This window comes from Pinus tabuliformis, chromosome 2_2 (genome assembly GCF_031772625.1).
Source record: "Pinus tabuliformis cultivar Carrire ecotype Pingquan chromosome 2_2, CPIR1, whole genome shotgun sequence".
NCBI lineage: Eukaryota > Viridiplantae > Streptophyta > Pinopsida > Pinales > Pinaceae > Pinus > Pinus tabuliformis.
In genome coordinates this window covers 711,609,438-711,632,721 of record NC_142300.1, presented here as the reverse complement: position 1 = coordinate 711,632,721, position 23,284 = coordinate 711,609,438, and positions in this window count along the sequence as shown.

Genomic DNA, 23,284 nt, shown 5'->3' with positions numbered 1-23,284 from the left:
TGCAATCAAATCCACACTGGCATTCTAGATATAACCATAGTGTTTGCATCGAAAGTAGGGAACCGTGTGATGAAAAGGCCCTTCGTTCCCTAGAACCATGGCCCCTCCTGCAATATACAATCTCTGGCCTCTGGAGAAGAGAGTTTTACTATAAAAATCCTTTAGAGAAAAGGTGTATTTCACAATCTAGGGACCAATTGGTCAAAATCCGATGAAAGAGTTCCTATGGTGGATGTCATTTATATGTTGTAGTCCTATAGAGACCTGCAATCCTGTAAAGCTCTGCCTCCATAAATCAAATTTTTCACATATGTTGGATATCCATCTTTTTGTTGAATGGATTGCTTCCGTTAAAAAAAAAAAAAAAAAAAAGAGAGAGAGAAAGAAAGAAAATGCTATCTGCTTCGCTAACACAGATCGAGAGGGTAAGCCCCTCTAGAGATTTTATAAATATTTGAAAGTTAGAAGGGTTTACCCTAGATCTTGCTCCATCCTCCCGCTTGTTGTCCCCAGGCCGCACAGTAGAGGTAAGAGCACAAGCCACCAAGGGTTGGTCTGAGCAGATGAGGGCATAAGAGAAATTCGGAGCCCATGCCTCCACTTCCAAATGCACCAAATAGGAAACTAGCAAAATGACAGATCTAAGATGAGACATTGCATCACCTCCTCTGTTTTTCTGGAGTCTAAAATAGCCAAGAGAAGGAAAAATCCATCGGCTGAGATGTCAATTGACCAGAGCAGGCAGAGCATCCGACCATTGTTCACCCCCGAGCCATAAATTCCACTAAGGAGTCCTAGCACTACCCCCTGTGAGATACCTTGGGAAAATAGAAGCCTATGCCCAAACCTAGGGGCACCACAGGATGCATACCCCACTTGACCCACTGCCTGAGCGTAAAGAAAATTGTGGAGGGAAGCCCGCTTTAGCTGCCTGGACTCAAAAAATGTCTGGAACAACAAAACATAAGGTGCCCAAAGCATTCCAGCTAGTCTATCTAGACAGACCGCCAAGAGCCCGTGAGGTAAAAATAAACCAGGTAGACCAGGCGAGGACGAAGAAGTCACATGGTATAAACCCCTCCATCACCTCCATGAAACTGGGCCACCATGACCGCCCTTCAAGTCATCAAAAGGATAGAGCAAGGTGGCCACACCCAGAAACATATTCTTGTGCACAAAAAACCCTAGCTCCATGATCATCCCTTTGTTACATGTTTTACTTTCTTATATGAACGTAAGTAATAATATCTGTATATGTGAAGAATATCTTAATGCATGTTGAAGTTATCAGATACTTAATTCGATCTGGGTAGATACAGAGGTAAGAACATTTACAAAAGCACGTAAGTATATAAATCACCTATTTAAGGTCCACGAAGGATGATCGTAGGCCTTTGTGAAGGTCTAGAAGCCGAATAAGACAAGTATATCGATAAGCCCTAAAAGGCTTATCGATCTGCATGAAGGTAGAGTTAGGGTATAAAACGACATCACTACCATCTCTGGGTGCGAAAACTTGGTTCTTGCATGCCACCATAATGCTTCGGGTGAGACTTCAGTCCGCACTCCATAGATTGATGTCAAAAGGGCCAGTAGTGTAGGGATTTGCTTGGCTAATTAATGTTGAACCTAGGTCAAGGCCCACTAACCCAACAAATGGTTCAGTTGTCGGGACTGGGATCTGCATAAAGAGATGTGTGATGTCACATCACTGGAATCCAACTAAGAATAAAATTGAAGACTGGTTGGATAGAAATATCCATGAATTCATGGCACAAGAAAACAAAAATCCATGATTGAAGAAAGAATAGTGGTTTGACAGATATTTGTACACAGAGATACAAGAAATATTCTTATGTTCCTTCCCAGTTGAATTATACAAGTGGATCGCTAAATTGGCAGACAACCAAGGAAGGTGGAGGCTTGATGATCCGATAGTGTTGACCCCAGAGTTAGTGCAGAGATTGGAAGCCTCAGAAGATAAGATTGCACGCGTTGTTGATCACTGGCTCGATCATCTCATAGGAGGATTCGTGACAAAGTTCACGGTCAATACTTTGGTCAGTTATCGAAGCAGAGCGTTGCTTCTTCAAGGGAACACGAGGTAAGTATTTAAGGTCTTTAAATACTTGGATTAAGATGCTCTTGTGTGAAAATCTGGTTATGCAGTTACCTTGATGTTTGTAGCTACACGAAGTGGAAAGATCTTCAAGGATAGAGGGAAAATAGGCCCTGAATATAGCCCGTTGATTCGACCTCCTCTGAGTGATGATGAGGAAGCAGACCAGACTTCTTTATAGAGCGATGTTCAGCTGATAAGATAGGTGTTCCCGTGAATACCCCACCCATCTACACCACCTCCATCTTCACCTCTGCTGCATACACCTTCACCCACACCATCGCCACCTCTGCCACTGTGCAATATGGCGAATTCAGTAAAATTGCTTGTGTTCAAGGGGTTGGGAACAGAGGAACCAGACTAGTTTTGGTTCGTCGCAAGGGCCGTATGGGAAGCTCACGATATAACGAACGATCAGATGAAGAAAGCAATGTTGGTCACTGCTTTACAGGAATGTGCACTAACATGGTACATTAAGAACTACACTGATAACTGGATGGCTTCATTAGCAGATATTTAGACCGCACTGAATAAGGAGTTCAATAGGCCTAAGTCTAAAGCTCAATTAATTATGGGATTCAAGGAGATCATGATGAAGCCTGGCGAGACACCTTGGGATTTGGATTAGAGGTTGAAGTGCACAATTTGTGAAGCCAACATGAATCTTACGGATGGGCAGCACCACGAATGGTTTGTGGCTTTTCTCTTGCCTCATCTGAGGGTTTCTTTATCGCAGCAAAACATTGGGACCTAGATGGAAGCCCTGGAGATTGAAATGAGACTGGATGACATGTCTATACAAGATGCCAATTTGGGAGTTCAGCAGATTCACACGCAGTTTCAAAACCTTTGCCTAGAGTTTCAAAGTCTGAAGAAGGATAGAGCAGTTCGGCCAGAAGTGCGCGAAGAAGTTTGGTGCCTGAAATGCAAAATCCAGGGGCATGACAAAGATCACTGCCAAGTCTTTGTGAATTAAGTTGCAGTAGGAACGTCAATGCATCTGAGGTCAGAAGCTCAAGAAGGGCCAAGTACAGGGCCCACGCTATGGTGTGCTATCTGTTAGGTGGCTGGAAAACATGTGACAGATAATTGTCACCTGCTGCAGAAATTTATACAGACACCACAACAACTATTCTGCAACTTCTGTCAATCAGTGGGTCATGATGAGTGTAAATGTCGTAGCTATGAGCTAATGATGGATAGAACGCCTGCATATATAGTACAGGAAGAAACTCAGCCTCTAGATCATGGTGCTAGGGGAGCACCAGGAGGATTCCAGTGGCGCGGGTGAGGCCGAGGTGGAGGAGGACCTAGTAGAGGTCAAGGACATGTGATTTGCTACAATTGTGGGGGACCAGGACACTACGCGCGAAAATGCACAAACTCAATGCACCTGTTGTGCAGATATTGCACTCAGTTTGACCACGCAACCGAAGACTGCCCTGTATTGCTAGCTAAGATACGTGAAAAAGGGGCACAACCTCAGTAGCCTACCTAGAATATGTAGATGATGAGGGTCAAACCTTGCAAAGAGGATCCTAATGTGAACATCGTGTTGCGAAGTGGAATGACGACAGGCAAAGACAAAGGAAAGAAGCCTAAAGAAGGTGAATGGATCTGCAAGGCTCCAGAAAAATAGGTTGGCTTTTATTTGGAGAGTGCGAAGGAGACCTTCATGGAAGCAAAGAAAAGCTTCGTTGAGGCCTCTACCTCAGGAAGTCGGGATAAGCCAGCTGAAGAGATGGACCCTTCTATGCTTACTACTTTCTTTAAGACTTGTATGAAGCTATTGCATGATAGCAAGGTTGTGAAAGGGTTACAAGAGATGATAAATAAGTGTACCATGAACGAAAATACTTCTAATGGACTGCGCGTAGTCAGGAAGATTGGTAAGCATAAGGAAAGAATAGGGCGGGAGATGAGACTCACCCCACAGATAGGAGAGTATGAAATGGACCAAGTCATTCTAAATGTAGAGTCCAGCGCGAATGTTTTGCCTAAACAGACATGGGAGAGAATGGGGAGACCTACGCTGCAGTGGTCTCCTATTAAATTAAGGATTGAAAATCAACAAAAGATTATCCCCATGATAAGATTACAGGGAGTGACAATCGATATCGAAGGCATGAGCGCATTGGTTGATTTTGGAGTGATAGAGATTGTGCATGACAGTAAACCCTATGCTGTGCTCCTTAGGATCGACTAGGTATCGACATGAATGGGGTGATTAATTTAAAGAGGCGGACGATGTCATTTGAAAGAAAATCACTCCGCATAGTAGTATCATTGGACCTTGCAGAAGGACCGCGCTACATTGAACCAGTCCATGATTACGAAAGTGATGAAAATTTGGACCAGATTTACAAGATAACAGCGCGAGATCAAGATTGGGTGAATCCGATAGCTGATGGATGTATTGCATGGGACCGTGAAAGCTCCTGCACAATAGACTCAGACGAGGAGTTGGAACACTGGGAAAATAGATTGCACGAAGTATCTACGCTACGATGTAACATGCTGACCAAATCACTGCGCTTTGTATCATCGGAGGTAAGAAACCTTCCTTACTATGATGGGTTAACTGATGTTGATAAATTTCTGGATGCATTTGAAAGGAAAGTGTTGGAGAAGCACCGCTTCTAAGCGTTGGACTTGGTGTTCCGCACTATTCCTGCAAGATGGTGGGGTACGCATAAAGGAAACTTCAACGGATGGTGCGAATATAGAATAATGATGAGGGTGTGGTTTGGTCATCCAAGGGTATGATTGACAGAGAAATACAATGGGAGTGATCCACACGATCACTTAGAAAAATGGACCAATGCTTATGGAGAAGAACTGCAACCGGAGTGGGTGCATCTATTCTGTCACACCTTGGATGTGATACCTATGAATTTGTACTTGGAGACAAAGCTCTGCCATGGCACAGACGAATGCGATATTTTGAGACAATGATTCTCAATGACATTCAGCTTTGAATATGGATTTTAGTGCATTGATGAAGCACTACAGGAGGTCAAAGCAGCAATCTTCAGAATACCACTGGACCCCTTGTATTTGATTCAACTAGATTGGACCACCCAGCTGTGCCACACATTGGAGTGCTATAATGTGATTGATGAAGAAGAAGATGAGGATTCAAGGAAAATTAATATCCCGAAAACAAAAGGACACCGCAAAGTTGAGGGGCCACAGATAGAAAACCCAGATATCACTGTGCCATTGGAAACAAGACAAGTGGACATTAGGATAGAGGCGGAGCCAAAGTTCGCAAAAATTAGGGACTACTGGGATGATGCTACGGTGGATAAGGTCGCTAAATTACTCCATGAATATCAAGACATGTTCCCTATGAAGTTTTCATTTTTGAAAGGGATAATAGGGGACCTGGGAGTTATGAAAATTACATTGAAACCAGATGCGGAGCCAATCAAGCAAAGGCCTTACCGCCTCAATCCAAATAATAAACAAAGGGTCCGCTTAGAGTTAGATAAAATGCTTGCCGCAGGTATTATTGAACTAGTGGAAGAGTCTGATTGGGTGAGCCCAATAGTAGTTCAGGAAAAGAAGAAGAAAGATGAAATAATGATATGTGTAGGTCTTAGGAAGCTGAATGACACTTGCATGCACGATCCCTTTCTAACTTCGTTCACCAATGAAGCGCTAGATAATGTAGGAGGATAGGAAGCATATCCGTTCACTGATGGGTTTTTGGGGTACCATCAGATCAAGATCGCGTTGGAGGATAGAAGTAAGATGATCTTCGCAACAGAGTGGTGATTCTTTCAATATACTGTAATGCCTTTTGGACTGAAGAACGCGCTGGTGATCTTTTCGCGTGTAGTCATCATGGCATTTAAGGAATTCATTCAAAAGTTTCTGGAAGTATACTTTGATGATTGGACGGTGTTTGGGTTGGTGAAACGCCATGTAGCTAGCCTATGTTTGATGTTGGATACATGCCGAAGGTATCAGATCACACTCAATTTTAAGAAATGTTTGTTCTATGTTCCTTTCGAAATCTTGTTGGTCCATGTGGTGTGCAGACAAGGATTAATGGTCGACCCAGCTAAGATAGCAGTTATAATTAATTTGGAGGTGCCAAGAAGTGTAAAAGAGACACGCGCAATGTTGACGCATATAGGATACTATAGAAAGTTTATCAATAGTTATGCCCAGATTACCGCGTCAATGGAGAAGCTGCTAAAGAAGGATGCTACATTCTATGGGAATGAAGAGTGTTAGCAAAACTTATATGTGTTAAAGGAAAAGATGGTCATCATGCCGATCGTAGTCTTCATAGATTGGAAGAAGGAATTTCATGTGCATGTGGATGCGTCATGTATTGCACTAGGGGCAGTAATGACACAGGCCGGTGAGGGAGATTTGGATCACGCTATAGCATTTTCAAGTAGGAAGTTTCCCAAAGCTGAGAAGAACTATTCAACAAAAGAGAGTGAAGGTTTGGCTATGGTGTACGCACTCCAGAAGTTCAGACACTACTTGCTAGGCGGACACTTTAAGATGTACACAGACCATTCTACACTAAAGTACTTGGTTAACAAGACTGTGTTGGTGGGGGGGGGGGATATGCAGATGGCTATTTTTGTTTCAAGAATATGATTTCGAAGTTGTTGTGAAGCCAAGATGATTGAATGCAGGCCCAGATCATCTGTCCCGCATTGAAACAGGAGAGGAGCCTACTAATTTGGAGGAAAGACTACCTGACGTGCAGCTCTTTGCAGTGCATGTCACGGACAATCACTTTGTAGATATCATACACTTCCTGACGACAGGGACGGCTCTAGAAGGGTATACCATTCAACAAAAGAAGGAACTGGTGGTGCACACGGTAGACTCTTTTGTCATTGTAGGAAATTTATATAAAATGGGCTCAGATGAAATTCTACGACGTTATGTACTAGACTTTGAACAGAACAGCACCCTCATTGAAGCTCATGGAGGAGCTGCGGGAGGACATTATGCAAGAAAAGCAACAACACAGAAGATTTTACACGTTGGGTTGTGGTGGTCGACACTACATAAGGATTCCAAGGCTTACTGTAAGGCATGCAATGCATGTTAGAGAACAGGCCTGTTGCTGTGGAGGGATGAGCTGCCTCTGAATCCATAAGTGTCGCTACAACCATTCGATAAATGGGCCATTGATTTTGTAGGCCCGATTTAGCCTCTAGGGAAGAAGATGGGTGTGCGATACAAAACCACCAAGACTAAGTATTTGACCAGATGGGTGGAGGCACAACTCATGAAGGAATATACATGGGCAACAATAGCAAAGTTCCTCTTTGAATATGTGCTGACTAGGTTTGGTTTCCCGAAATTTTTGATGAGAAATCATGGTACACATTTCCTTAATGAAATGATTAGCGTGCTAATGGAGGAATTCCAAGTTTATCATCAAAAGAGCACACCATATCACCCGCAGGCTAATGGGACAATCGAAGCATTTAAGAAGATATTGTATAATGTGCTGACGAAGGTTTTCAATGCACAAAGGAATGATTGGGATGTGCGCATACCCGCGGTGCTATGGGCTTATAGAACTACTTGCAGAAAGATGACGGGACAAACAACTTTCAGGCTTGTTTATGGCGTAGAACTTGTGATGTCGATGGAGTACATTGTACCTAGTCTACGCATCATGGCATTCACAGGAATGGCGGGTTGCAAAGCCCTGGAAGAACGGCTTGCGCAGCTGATAGAACTTGAAGAAGATAGATTTTTGGCTGGATTCCATCAGTAAGTTAAGAAGGAGTGCGAAAAGGCATGGCACGATCGACACATCAAACTATGCACCTTCAAGGTAAATGATTTAGTTTTATTATATAACAGCAAGTTTGAAAAATTTCCAGGAAAATTTCAGATGCATTGGTTGGGGCCCTATGTCACCAAGGAGATTATCGATGGTGGAGCAGTTCAGCTAGTGAAATTGAATGGAGATCCATTTCCCAGAAAGGTAAATAGCATCCGATTAAAGCCATACATTGTGGGTCTGTCTAGATGACTATATGATGGAAGCACAGTCTTAGCACTCTAGACAGCTGAACGGAGGCGCGAGAATATAAACTACACTGCCTGGGTTGTAGGGTCGCGACTGGGGGACTGTGCGGGATGGAGGAATGTCACATCATCAGCAGAAGTGTGAAGGGAACTGTGCTATAGGAGGAGAGACCACGTAGATCAGCCAGAAAGTGATCGTTACGACCACTGTTCATGATTTGATAGTGGGAAAATGACTAAGAGGAGCAAGGGGGTGGCATTTAAAATGGAATTTAAATGCGATATCTTTGAAATATTCTGCCAATCTAGCATTTATGAATGGATTTTTGTGGGAACAGTTGGATTTGAATTCAAATTTTCCTATAAATTACATATGGCCACCCTACGAAAAACACTTTGCATTCTGAGAGTTGAGGTGCCGAGCTATCGGTTGCACATGAACCCTAAGATTTTTGAGGCTCTGGTGGTCAGTTCAGTGTTTAATAGCTTGCCTAAGGAAACCCAGGAGCTCCTTAATAGGTTGATGTTGGCATCCGCAGAAACTACAAGTGCTGGAGGATCAATGGCCTTTGAGGGAGCTTCCCTTGAGGTCGTAAGTGTGGAGGTTCCCACAGACGTGCCAAATTTGTCGAGGTCGCCTAGGCTGAGGCCTATGCTGAAAAGAGAGGGGCCTAAGACGAAGAAAGACAAACAGAAAGTGACACAGCCGATATGCAAGTCACCAAGGAAGCACCAGAAGAAAGAGAAGCCCACCACGCGAGAGAAAGGCGCAATGTTAAACCTACAATCCGACAAGGGCGTAGATGAAGGCATAGAGGATATTGACATTGAGGGTGTAGACCCTATCTCAAAGCTACCAGAATACATTCCTCCATGCCAGGGTAAGGTGATGGTCACAAAGGACCCAGATGAGTGAAAATTTCTGCTTAATATGCCTCTGCTACCCGATCAAATCACATTTGAAGGCCCGCGCATGGCACGTGTCCCACACCTGAAGTTAGAGGATTGGGACTTGGCGGATACTGAGTGATTCCCCCACCTAGCTACTGATAGTTTCATGCAGAGGGTCTTCTATAAGTATTCGGGTGTTAATGCGCTAGAGCCGGTGAAGTGGATTCGTGGGGTGGAGAAGACAAGATTGCTGAACCTACTATGGGTGTCCCATTACCACCGCGTGCCCATAAATTTGATAGTGATCAAACAGTTGTTGTGCCTAGTGCACGACGATTTCCTACGTTTGGAAGAGCCAATCCCTATAACTAATATGTTGATCCATAGGATCACCCAGCTACCCCATTTAGGACAAAATCCGGCCAAGGCATTTGGCGGAAAGGTGGGTGAGTGCAACCTTTCCAAGTGAGTGAAGAACAAGTTTAAGCTTGTAAAAAGGTTGCGTGGATACCCAATTTCAAGCATAACCGATCCCACGGTCAAGGTAGCGACCAAAATCTTGGCTGGGAAGATAATGTGGAAGTGTCGCGCAGATGAGGTGTCTGCATTAGTAATCTCATTAGCAGTCCAATGTGCGAAGGGCATACAATTTAATTGGGCGCGCTACCTCTATAGTGAGTTCCTCGTGAACTGTAGAGAAGCACAAGATAAAAGCAAGATGTTCCATTACGCATGGTTTTAATTATCAATTGTGTTAGTCACATGGCAGTTTCTGAAGGACAGTCAGTTTCCTCTGATCGTGACAGATTTTCTAGAAGCAGCGAAGTTTTCTTCTGTGGGCCACGAAGGATGCTGAGCAAGACCACGAGAGCAAGGTCTTCTAGGTTTTGATGGAGATGAGCATCAATATGGCCATCAAGCGCAAGCCAAGACTGTCACCAGCTATTTATGAGCAGTTGTCGGGATACGCGGAGTTCAAGGTGGACTTCCACTATATCTCCATCTAGGTGCAGAAGGACCTAGAACATAAATGGTATGATCTCCCATACCTTTCAATGGATGATGCAATAACAACGGTCCTCAATCATTGGCCAATAGAATGGCACACAGCCTCAGATTTATCTGTTGGATCCAATAAGTCTGCGGGAAAGCAGAAGAAGGAGGACGCTCGGTTGAAAATGCAGCAGATGACTGAAAGACAGAAAAAGGAAGCAAATGAAAAAGCCAGAGATGAAGCAGAGTGCACTGCTAAGGAGCATGTAGAAGAGAAGGAAGAGGAAGAAGAGCATGACTTTGACAGAAGTCAGAAGTCTCCTTTGCCACAGACAGAGGATGAGCAACAATCTGAACAGGGTGGTGGAGACTAGGAGACCACCCCCTTCTGGATAAAGAGGACTTGGGAGTAGGAGAAAGAAGGGCCATGAAATAAGTCCAAGGCCTATAAATCATCGCTAGACCCGATCACCTTGACAGAAGGTGACTTAGATGACATTGGTGATAAGGTCAGGGATGTGACCGCAGAACTGCTGTAGTAGTTTGAGCAGCAGTAGAAACAAGCCTTGATCTCCATTCAAAGGGGTCTAAGTGAGCTGTAGATATAAACTACTCAACTATAGACCGGTGTAGGGAAAAGTAGCGTAGATTCAACTATTTTGGCGCCAGGTACCTCTGAAGCAGCGAAGATGGTTCGCTCTATGGATCCACAGACCGTCGCGCAGCCGGATGGAGCTTTGACTGCAGAAGCGAAAGCTAACAAGGCCACTGTTAGTGCACTAAAGCATATTGGGTTGAGCTTGGCCATGCTTCCAAGTGAAGCCCTTCACACCCTACAAGTAGGTGTGATTGCAAAACTTCGGGCTCGAGAGTAGCGCGCGCTGAGTGTGATCAGTGAACAAAAGGTCAATAATGTGTAGATGTTCATCGAGAAGACTTCAACAATTGACACATGGAAGAAAGTGCAACAGAAGAATAAGAACACTGTGGAAGTAGTTGGTGAAGCATGCATAACCATTTTGGAGCCGCATATCCCAAAAGAAGCACCGGTGGAAGCCAAGATCCGGAAGTTGGTTGCCTGTTTGTGCGATGCAAAGACCGAGCTGGCCAAGGTTTAGTTTGAGCTGAACCTTAAGATTACTAAGCTTGAGTTGAAGGCCCAGCCTTCAACTCCACTAGAGGTCAAACAACAGCGTGAGGCAGCTATCAACGACGCAGTTGTTGCAGTAGACATCGTGGTAACAGATTACACTACACTCTTCAAGCAGTCGCTGGAGATACTTACAAGTCTGCAGGAAGATCCCAACCTGCAAAGGTTAAATAACGAGGTGAGGGAATTCTAGCAGTGATACGATGAAGCAAGAACGATGGCACGTGTCGTTGTTATCACGCAGATATTGGCAAAACTTCAGGAAGTAAAGGAATTGAAGGAACAGGTGGAAGCAGCGCAGCGCAAAGAGGCAGTACTCAAGGCCAGATTGGGGCCTTGGCTAGATGAGGCCTATGTTCTCACCACCACCATTGAAGGAAAGTTGGCTAGCCTACAATCAGTACAGCAAAAGATCCAGGCAGATAGCACAGAACCAGCGGCAAAGCAGTTGGTAGAGCAGGTCAAGCAAGCAGCGACACAGTGTACTGTTGAAGTTGCAGTGGTGCAAGTGGAGCTAGGAGGTCTTCGCAACAAGATCTCCATGCCAGCATAGTGACTCGGGGGGTGAGTAACCATATTTGTGTTGGGGCTAGTTGGGAGGAGGTCCACTAGAGTCAATTTTGGGGTTAAAAGCCTAAGTTTTTGTATAAAAAGTGTAAAGTCTCCGCATATTGTGGTCATGGAGCGTGAAGATGTAAAGTGTCATAAGGGTTGTCCTCCCTTCGTTTATGTAAGTCATGTCGGCTTTAGGAGATCTATGCATGGTCTGCAGACCATGGGATTATATAAAAAGGGAAGTCTTAGAAGAGTCTAAGGCAGTTCATTTTAGTTCAGATTAGATCTTGGATGATGAATGTAATGGGTCAGTAAGAACTAAGAGTGAAGGGTCTTAGCGTAGGAAAGAGGCTCTACAGCTGTGTGCGCAGAGACCTAGGCTAGAAGTCCGCAGCTAAGTGCATGGACCCCTACAACTAAGTGCGCAGGGTAGTTAGAGTCTGTAAGAAGATCTGAAGCATTAATAAAGAAGATTATTCTGGAATTACCTGTGATTTACTTCTTTTATGTGATTATGTTATGTTGAATATCAGGTTTATGATTTAATGTTGTATTGATGCGCAAATCTATATGTTTTACTTTGCTATACTAACGCAAGTAATAATATATGTTTACACGAAGAATATCTTAATGATGTTATCATATACTTAAGCCGATCGGGGTAGATACAGAGCTAAGAACATTTACAGAAGCGCGTAAGTAGATAAATCACCTGTTTAAGGTCCGCGAAGGATGATTGCAGACCTTCGTGAAGGTCTAGAAGCCGAATAAGAGAAGTATATTGATAAGCCCTAAAAGGCTTATCGATTTACGCAAAGGTAGAGTTAGGGTATAAAACGACATCACTATCATATCTGGGTGCATAAAGTTGGTTCCTGCATCCCCTCATACTGCTTCAGGTGAGACTTCAGTCTGCGCTCCACGAATTGATGTCGAAAGGGCCAGTAGTGTAGGGATTTTCTTGGCTAATTAACGTTGAACCTGGGTTAGGGCCCACTAAGCCAACAAGGATAGATATTATCCTATACTCCCTAATGTGTGTGCATAATTGCCTTTGACTATCTGGAGGCCTGACTAGTCCACGAATTTTTTATTTTTGCTGAAAATTAAAATACACGGAAGTGTCACTGAACATGACCTCTGGCTCGAACTCCAAGGGATTTCCACATCATCTTCTTGATGTCATCCTTGTATCATTTTTGCAACGTGGAATCTCCTCAATTTTGCCACGTGTCACTTAGATTTGGCCCTCTTGGACACCTGAAAATGTCGAAAAGGCATGCCACGTGTCACACCCTCATAGTTTCCATGTCAATACCACTGAAATAATCATTCAATTATGTATCCATGTGTGCATCCACACTACCTCTATTAGCCAATAAAATAATTCCATCTTTCATCCTCTATACGAATGCAAAAATGTCACGGATCTTGGTTTTTCAATGAATTTTCTTTATAAAATTAGATTTCTGGAACAAGTAAGGGGTTAGCGGTTGGAGCAATTTCCTTGTTGTGCACCTACAGTGACTCCCGACTCCCAAAAATGTTGAAGGCTTAAGTCCCGACCTCCAACTACTTTGTCAAGTTTAGCCAAATGCTAAAACTAACTCCAACTAAGACATTACCATATCTTTAACTGCAACCTCTGACTTTGTGGCTTGATACCTTTGATTGGAAATAACTTTCGATCCAAGAGGCCATTTGCAAAATTCCATATACCACTAGAAATATCTTTTATAGTCGTATTTATCTTATCAGTCTTTGAAAGCACTTGATATGATCTACTATACTGAAAATGGCTTCAAAGTATTTGTTCCTTTATCAATCTTCTTACATGCATCAATGCCTTTGCCAACAATTTGCCATTAATGAAAACTTATTTTCAACTTTATATTCCTCTTTAGTTCTGCTATTTATATTGTACTACTAATGATATATTGATGATTGAATTATTTATGTAAGAAAGGAAAAAAATGGTAAAATTGATCCATAGGGCACAATATTGATTCACCCCCCAGCCCCCCACTCCCCCCCCCCCCGTCTCTTAGTATTGTTAAGTTTCCAACATGTAGTAAGTTGGTCCATTCTCTTTAGGATATTTTATTCATGTCAAATATCAATAAAGTATTATTTTTCTCAACAAACGCACTTATGGTTTCATACCATGTTAGATTTTAAGCACAAGTACATGATCTAAGTGTTAAAAAAAAATACTAGACTAGCTATTGCAAAGATAAGAGAGAAGAGTGAATAAAATTGTTGAGTAAATTGACTAGGTAACCAAAGAGACAATTTGAATTACACATGAAACTAAGATATGATATTATAATTGAACAGAAATAGAATAAATAACCTCTCTAGGATAGAAAAGCAATTTGAACTACATTGGGATTCCCTTGTGCATGCGTTCAGTTAACTAGTTAACATTCCTAGAATAGTTAGTGAGTAAAATATCTAGTAGGAGATGCTAAATTAGAAAAATATGTAATGACAAGGTTAACTAAAAGTAATTTGAGTTAAAAATTAGTTATAACTCGTGTAGTAACTCTCACATGTAAAAACTATCCATGCAAAATTTAAAAATAAGATTAAAAGTCAACACATAAGGTAGGTAGGTGAGTGGCTAAGGTTGTCTCCTAAAATAAGAGAGAGAATTTGTATTATACCTTAGGGACAAGGCAATGCAAAACAATGGAAAGGAAATAGTCATTTCATAGCCTAGTCTGTGCCTAGTCACCACCAAATGTCAACCTAGGCATCCCTCATGCTAAAACTAGACTTATTAAAAATAGAAAATACTAAAAATAGGTGATGATTTCAAATAGTGAATGAAAAGTGATCATATGTGCCCCTAATGATGTATGGAAGAGCGTAAATGGTAGCTTAAGTGAGGTCATGATGAGGTCCTAAAGAACTCTTGAGTACAATGTACCTCAACACATAGGACATCTAAAATTAAAATCTTAATTAAGTAATGGTGCTCCGAGGAAATTTTTTGACCCAATTAAATCTTCACAGCCATTTTTCATATTGATTGCAATAAGAAAAAAAAAATGTGACGAAGTTGTTAGTGTCTTAAGTTCTTCAACAACTTAAAATGTTAGGCAAGCATATCATTTTTCTTATATTCACAATTAATATATACGATAATATGTAAGGAAACCTCATCCCATTTCCTTGGCATCATTTCTCATTTGATGTCTTTCTTATATCCACAACCAGTTTCCCAATATGTAAGAAGCTCTTCTTAGCTTCTTGAGCCTTCGCCTTGTTTTTGAACCAATGCTCTCCTACTAATGAGAGCCTAGTCACCCAAGAAATGAACTCCTTGATGACCTTAACAACCAAACATTAAATTATGGTGACAAACATTAAATTGTGGTGACATTAGCATGGTGATGCTAAAAAAATTCCATGGTGATATCATTGCAATGCCCTTGGAGTTTATAAAATAATTTCATTAATCTTGGCCCTTCAAAGATTTATAGCACTATGAAATTTTTGTGGATAAAGCCTATACTTGTAAGTTCATACATGTAAAATACTCCATCCATTCTTACTACTGAATTTTAATCCTTAAATACAATTTGAAAATATAATAATAACCTCCCTTCATCTCCTCAAAATTACATTACAAATATAATAATAACCTCCCTTCATCTCCTCAAAATTACATCACAGACTTTGTAGTGCCGTGTGATTGAATTTAAAATCCACTACAATCTTTATATATGCAAAAACTTAAATTTTCCATGAAGATTGAAAAATTGGAGAATCATATTCAGGGTCGATTAACTTCATTTCCATGCCTACTCATGAGTTTTGTATTAATTCCCACTTTATTTTTTACTATGCAACATTAAAATCATTATCAAGCTATCAACTATTATATTTTAATCAATTAGTAATCATTATTATATCTTTATTAGTGGTGGTTCATTAAGAAATTTAGTGACTAATGGTTAATACCACATATGGTGATAGTTGGGACAAGATAAGTGAAGATAAATAATCAATTAGTAATCATTATTATATTTTTATTAGTGGTGGTTCATTAAGAAATTTAGTGACTAATGGTTAATACCACATAGGGTGATAGTTGGGACAAGATAAGTGAAGATAAATAAACTCGCTAGCTCAATTGATTGATTAGGGGTTGATAAAGCTTTTCCCAACTAAATATTTGAATATCTTCAAACAATATAGTTAATAATAATATGTAACAACAATGAATTTGAAAAAAAAAAAATCTGTAACAACAATGGATTCAAGAAAATTATGGAAAAACAAAGCATAAACGACAAATATTAAAATATAAATTATATTTTGTAGGAAATTAAAAGTATTACTAAGAAATTGAACCACCATTTAAAAAAAAATTACTTATATTGTTATTGTGTACAATGTAGAACTTACCATTAAGCTGACTTGTTTCACACAATATTATTACTCAAATCTAATTTGTATCACAATTGGCTAATCTTTATATTTCATGTGATTTTGTTCCCTCGTTTCATGTGATTAAAAGCATGTCAAAAGTTACGAACGGTTGTTGGGATACATGTTTATGCAATGCTCTCAACAACCAGGGGATGCCTATGCAATTTGGATAAAGATTCCTCAGCACTTTAAAGGGGTGGTGAACATAATTTATTATTTTATAAATTTTGTTAAAATAAACCAACAAAAAACAAAAGCTTTGATTAACCATGTTGGGAGTCAAGTTCAAGTCAAGATAATATAATGTTTATAAGGTAATACAAAAAAATGTTGGTTTTTAATTGAAACTTCCTTTTCAATTTTGGCTCATAGTGACAGAATTTTCAATTTTGGCTCATAGTGCGTTTTCCTTCCATGAATGTTCGTATGTACCAGGTCACATTCTTCCTGCTCTAAAATAGTACATTTCACATCGTGTTTTGTTAAGACATAATTGTATTTTTGTTTTTTACGATTTTTGAAAAGTTAGTCTTTTGATATGACATTAAAGGCTAGTGTTATAATGATATTAAGCATTTGTATAATTTCAAGAATACTTTGTAAGTTAAAGAATTATTGTTTTAACTTTTCTCATTTTGGAAGTATATGTTAGTTTAAAATATCGTAGTTCATTAATGTATATGATAAATCAATTTGTTTTATATTTTCCAAACATAATATAATATATTAATATTCTATTTAAAGAAGCGAGTTGTGAGGGGTTTTATTAATTTCGAAAGAAAAGCAAAAAAAAAAAGTGATTATGCTTTAGATTTATGGATTGATTTAATAAATTTTTTATCATCATTTGATTTATCTCACTCGGGTTATTTATACCTGGTTCTTCGAGACTAAAAAGATGGTCTATAATTTCTGACTTTGTGGAACAATTCAATTTCATATTATATATTCATGTTTTTTTTTTGCATCTTAACAAAGGGTAAATGGCCTTGTGAATAGAGGAACAACTTATGGAGAGGGAGGAACAAGTATGCAAGGGGAAATTAACCTACGTGCTTTTCCTATGACAATAACTACTAGGAGATTAATAGATCTTACATTAAGGAATAAGTGGAAAACTACACAATAAATATTAGGAGATTAATAGATTTTACATTAAGGAACAAGTGGAAAACTGCACATGATTGTAAGTATGAAGGTTTAATGCCACTCTCACTTTCCAAGTCATATACAATAATTTTAAGAATCATTTCTATTAAAGAATCATTTAGGGCTTACATGGGTTGGACTCTTTGATTTTGGATGCCCTCCTCCCTACCCTAGGATTCTATGTGCAGGTGAGCCTTTATGTAGGCATATAATTATTAAGGGGCTTCTCCATGCATTGATCACTTTGCATGGCATCATGTTGATTGGGTGATTGGTCACAATTATGGCTCACAAAGACCACAAATGTTATGTAACGTGTGAGATAGGGTGGATTTGAAGGGAAATAAAGGTGTTTATGCAGGGATGGATGTGGCTCAATAAGAGATTCATTGTGTGGCTTTGCAATGGACTTACAAGAATGGAAAGTGGGAGGATCATTTTTCTAGTTGAAACTGAAGAGAATTCTGGGAACATTATAGAGATAGGGACAAAGTTTTATATTGTTGAAGTATAGGTAAAAGAATGGCAAGAGTTCATGAGCTCCCAAGTATCTAGGTTCAAAGCCTTAGAGGAGAAATTAAGTTCACTAGAGGCTAGAGTTGAAATCATAGAATGTTCAATGAATGAGAAAACACTCCTCCTAGGCGGTCAATGTACCAAGCCCAACTATGCAGTGAAGGAGCAAGTACTCCTCTTAGGAAGTCAATGTACCATACCCAACCATGCAATGGCCTCACAGGTGTAGGAAGTCCTTGTGGGTTTAATTTGAATTATGTTGTGATGTTTCTATGCATTACAAAATAAATTTCATCTTAGGATAATTTATATGGTTGTATATATGTCATCATAGTAATATTAGTTTTTGGATAGATAGAATGGATCTATTTTGGACTAAAAATCCATCATTTTAGTTACATGAAAACATACACACACACATACACATAACTTAAAATGTGAGTAAACATGTGTTATTGCAAACCCCAAGATTATTCTGATGCAATATATTTATCCATATTGACTCCTAATCCTCATTTTGAAGACACACACATATAACTTAAAAGGTGAGTAAACATGTGTTATTGCAAACCCCAAGATTTTTCCAATCCAATAGATTTATCCATATTGACTCCTCATCCCCGTTATGAAGATTATCTTTGAAGGAAGGAGAAAACATTGAAGGATATTGTAAAGACATTTGAGATTATATTAAATATCAAATTGTTTGTAGTGAAATTGAGGAGAGAGATATTATAGTGCGCACACATGCACACACACACACACACAACTTAAACGGTGAGTAAACATGTGTTATTGTAAACCCCAAGATTATTCTAATGCATTAGATTTATCGATATTGACTCATAATCCCCATTCTGAAGACTATCTTTGAAGAAGGAGAAAACATTGAAGGATATTCTAAAAGACATTTTTTTGTAGTGAAATTGAGGAGAGAGATATTATTGTACTTGATTCCACTCAAGTGAGGAAACTTTTAGGGATCCATACTTATTTTAAAGGGTAGAAATTTTGGAAATCTTATTGATTCTTAAAATGTTAACAATTAAATGTTTGATGATATTTTGGATAAAATATTCATGTTATAAGGATTTATATAAATTCTATAAAATTTTGATGACTTTTAAAGTTAAATAATTTTATTTTATAGAATTTGGGGAAATCATATTTAGAAGAGAAAAATGGAAATTCATAGTTCTTTTCTTTTGGAAAAAATGTCGAAAATTATCTCATTAGAAACATTTAGCCCCTAAAATTATCCTTGTATATAAGGGTATGCACTTGATGTTAATTATCCCTTTGATTCATTTAGGATATGGAAAAATCTACTATCAATGTTAAGTATCTCATACCATAGTGTCACATTGGCAACCAATGAAATTTAATCTCAAAAGCATTGGTGAAGATGCATAATTTTACACAAAATTGTGTATTCTATACTTTACTCATTTGGTTTCCTTAGTAAGAACATGTACTTTCACATACAATGAAAGTGCATAATTAAGTTGCCCATATTTTGAATTTGGATGCAATAGAGTTTGATGTAATAGTACTTTTAGGTATATTTAATGTTATCTTGACAAACAAAAAAAATAAAATAAAAATAAAAAATCATAATACTATATATTGTCACTGAAATAATTAGTACCAACTCATGAAGGATAGATATTCTTATGAATGACAAAGTAGTAGCATCCAACACTATTTATGTTAGTTTTTATAGCAAAAGATCAAACACTAATCAAAGCCCTAAGACTATCTCATTTGCAAATTGCCTTAGTCAAATTCACCAAATGATGCATCTAATGCAAGTCTATACTTGACCATTTTCAAGGAAAAAGAAACCATACTAATTCTTCATACCCCACACAAGAATAACTAAGCCAACATGAAACATAAAACCATTGTGAAATTCATATCATTCATGCATGCAACCTAGAAGAGATCAAAAAAATTAACTCATTCCAAATTATAATTGCAATGGGATAATTAAAGTCCCCATCTCAATATCATGTCACATATATCAAAATTCTTTTATCTATTTTCTAGTGATTTTTTACTAGATCAGCCATGCATCTAGAAATTTCTAATGACTCTCTATTAGATCTACCATGTATCTAGACATTGTACTAGTTGTGTAATACATATAATGTATAATGATGCTTAAGTAGGTCAAACTTCCTACTAGTCGTTTATAAAGGGTTGCACACAATGGATTCCTATTTCATTCTTATTAAGCTTCATCCCGATGATCATTGGAGTGCTTATGAGATAAATATTTACAATACTTTATAAGCTATTAAATCCCTACCTTATACTTAAATTTTCAACTAGGATGCATATGATTGTGAAGTGTTGTGCATTATTTATGCAACCCTTAAAGCTTCAAATGTTGTTGAATTAATTTTGCATTACTAATTCTAACTACTATAAATGTAATTGTTACTAAATGAAACTACTAAAACTATCCTATTTTAGAATGGGTTAAATTATTCTGAAAAATGAACCATTGAATGCATAAAATGCCCCATTGACTCTTTAGGCCCAAGGCTACAAGCCTTGTTCACACTTCACACTTTAAAACATAATATCTGAAAGTGCAGAACCACTCAAGAAATTCTAAATGTTGAAGTAAATCAAATTTCTAAGGGAAATGAGTTGAATTCCATGGAAAATAATCTTTGACATACAAGATGAATAGTCTAACTATGAATATGAAACACACCATGATTTCTTAATTATCCATGGAACATAAAATATGAATCTAACATAAAAACGAGAATTGTAAAACACATTATTACAAAATAGATGAAAATACAAATTAGACACAAAGAGGTTCATTCACTAACAAATATTCTTTAAGTGGGCTTAACTTGAAGAGGACTGATGATTCCTTGTGGTAGCTTTTAAACCAAGTAAAAAACGAAAAGTATTTTATTTGATTAATAAAAAGGAATTACAACTTCTAATATGCAACTTATATTGCTAACCCTAATTGTGAAAGATGCAAAATTAAGCTATAGACAAGTTTATTTATAATGGGCTTTTCTATGGTCCCCCAAGGCTTCTAGAGAGTTCCAAGAGTTGAATATTCCCTAAATAATTGTTAGCTTCCTCACACCAAATGTCTATGATTTTGGAAGGCTATTAAGGAAACAAATTCTTGGGAAAACTATCTTTCTTGACTAGATAAATTTATGAGTTGTTTTTTAGGATTCATAAATCTGTCTCTCTCCTTGACTGATTGAATCAACATGATACTATAAATTATAGGACCATATTCCTCCTTTATCAGTATGAAGATCCTCTGAAAGATTATATTAACGGGACCATTGTCATTCTTGGTTAGACTAAAGTAATGAGGCAAATATATTTACTCTAATCTCTATTGAATGGTTTCCACCTATTTTATAGAATTTATAACTGATTTTGTGTGTATATAACATGCTATAAATTCAAAGGAAATATACAACATATTCAACCCTTTGGTTAATAACTTGGAAAAATGTGCATAAGCATTGGTGAAATACAATATGTGCTAATGAAATGAGTAAATAATCATTTGGAAACCAAACTTACACTCCATAGCATGTAATATTTTCATTCATAACTCATTACCAAACCTATTACTAGCACACATTTATTGACATACATGAAAACTTAGACATCAAAAAAAATAATCTTGAAAGTACTATCAAAATTACCATCGTAAGTAATTAACCAAATAGTTGTTAATGGTTGCAAAATTGGCTAGTTTAGTAGATATTGAGATTAAAGTTGGAAATGTTCAAGGAATTTTAGGGGGGCGAATGGACATATAATATTAGTAAAAAATCCCAATTATAGGGCTCATCATACCCCACAAATAAAGGATTGCATGCCCAACTAAATAAAAAATGGAAAGGGTAGCAATACTACATGGCTTTCTCTAATTGTCCCATGTTTTGGAATTTTTCCTTTATAAACTATTCTAGAAGTTGAAGATGGTTCCTCAAATATGTCTATATTTTGTAGGTTTTCCTTTGTATCTATATTTTTTTCCTCTATCTTTGGCATGGCTCCCATCTCTATTTCCATTTCTTTTGTTTCTTGTTTGGCTTCCACCATAGTTTTTTTTCCCTCTCGCATCTAAATCTAAATCTAAATAAATATATTGAGTACTACTTCCCCCAACAATGAGTATTGGTTTCCCTTGCTATCCCATATCAATCTCGTCAAGCATTTGTGTTATCAAACATTTATCCCTAAAAGGCATAAGAAACAAAGTGGATCATGGCTTCCTATAGATGAGAATATGAGATTATTGTAATCTCATTCTCCCTCATTTGTCCATCAATAACGTTGGGCTCTTTAAACCCTCTATAATAATTAATGAGATGCAATAAAGGCGGAAACTTGAATCATGTTTCCCTTGAGGTGCAAAATTTTATGGTCTACAATAGAATCCTTCCAAGATAATTGATCTTCAATTTATTCTTCTTCTTCAGGATTCTCAACTTCTTATTCTCGATCAATTTCGAGCTGGAAAACTCTCCTAATAACTCCAAAAATATTTTTATTTTCTCTTCATATTCAAATGAATGTAAGTACATTACATTATTAGGTAAAGAAGGAATGCATCTAACCTCAACTTCTTACCTCAATTTTAGATTTTTTTGGAGGTTTAACAGTACTGGCTTCCACTGCAAGTGAGTTATCCAATCTATTGTTTTCCCTTGGAAACATTTGACTATTAAATGATGAAAATAAATTATACACTAACTCCCACACTTCATCTCGGTAAGCTATAAGCCCCTGGTTCTTTGTCTAACATTGACCACTTATCTATTTTACCACCAATTATGAATCTCCAAACATAGATAAATAGTTAATTTTCATGTTTCTAGCTGCTTGCAAATCAAGAATCAGAGCTTCATATTCTATGATATTGTTTGTAGAATCAAATTCCAATTTGTAGAAAATAGGGAAAATTTCACTCTTTAGGGAATGAACTAAGACCCCTGCACGATTTCCCTCTTTGGAATATGCACCATCAAAATATAACTTCCAAATACAATTATGTATTGCTTCTTGTTTTTGCACTGTTAGAGGAACTTGCACCTATGTATCCTCAGTAATTTCATCATTCACTTCCAACATAAAATAGGAAAAGTCTTTATAGTGGTTGTAAATCATGGAATTATTGGAACTTCCCTCTTTTATCATTGTTTTAACAAATTTGGATTCGATGTATAGCCTTCTCTCCTATCCATCGAACATTGGAATTATTGCATAAGTGATATCAAACTTCAACACTTCTCTGAGCTTCGAGCCCCAAGATCTAGAAAGCAGCATTCCAAATCTTGCTAGGATGTTAGCAACTACCACATCCATAACAATTCTCCTCACTGGAATTTGTGCTAAGTAAACAACCAAATCCTTTATTAATCCAATACACTTGACTCTCTTTT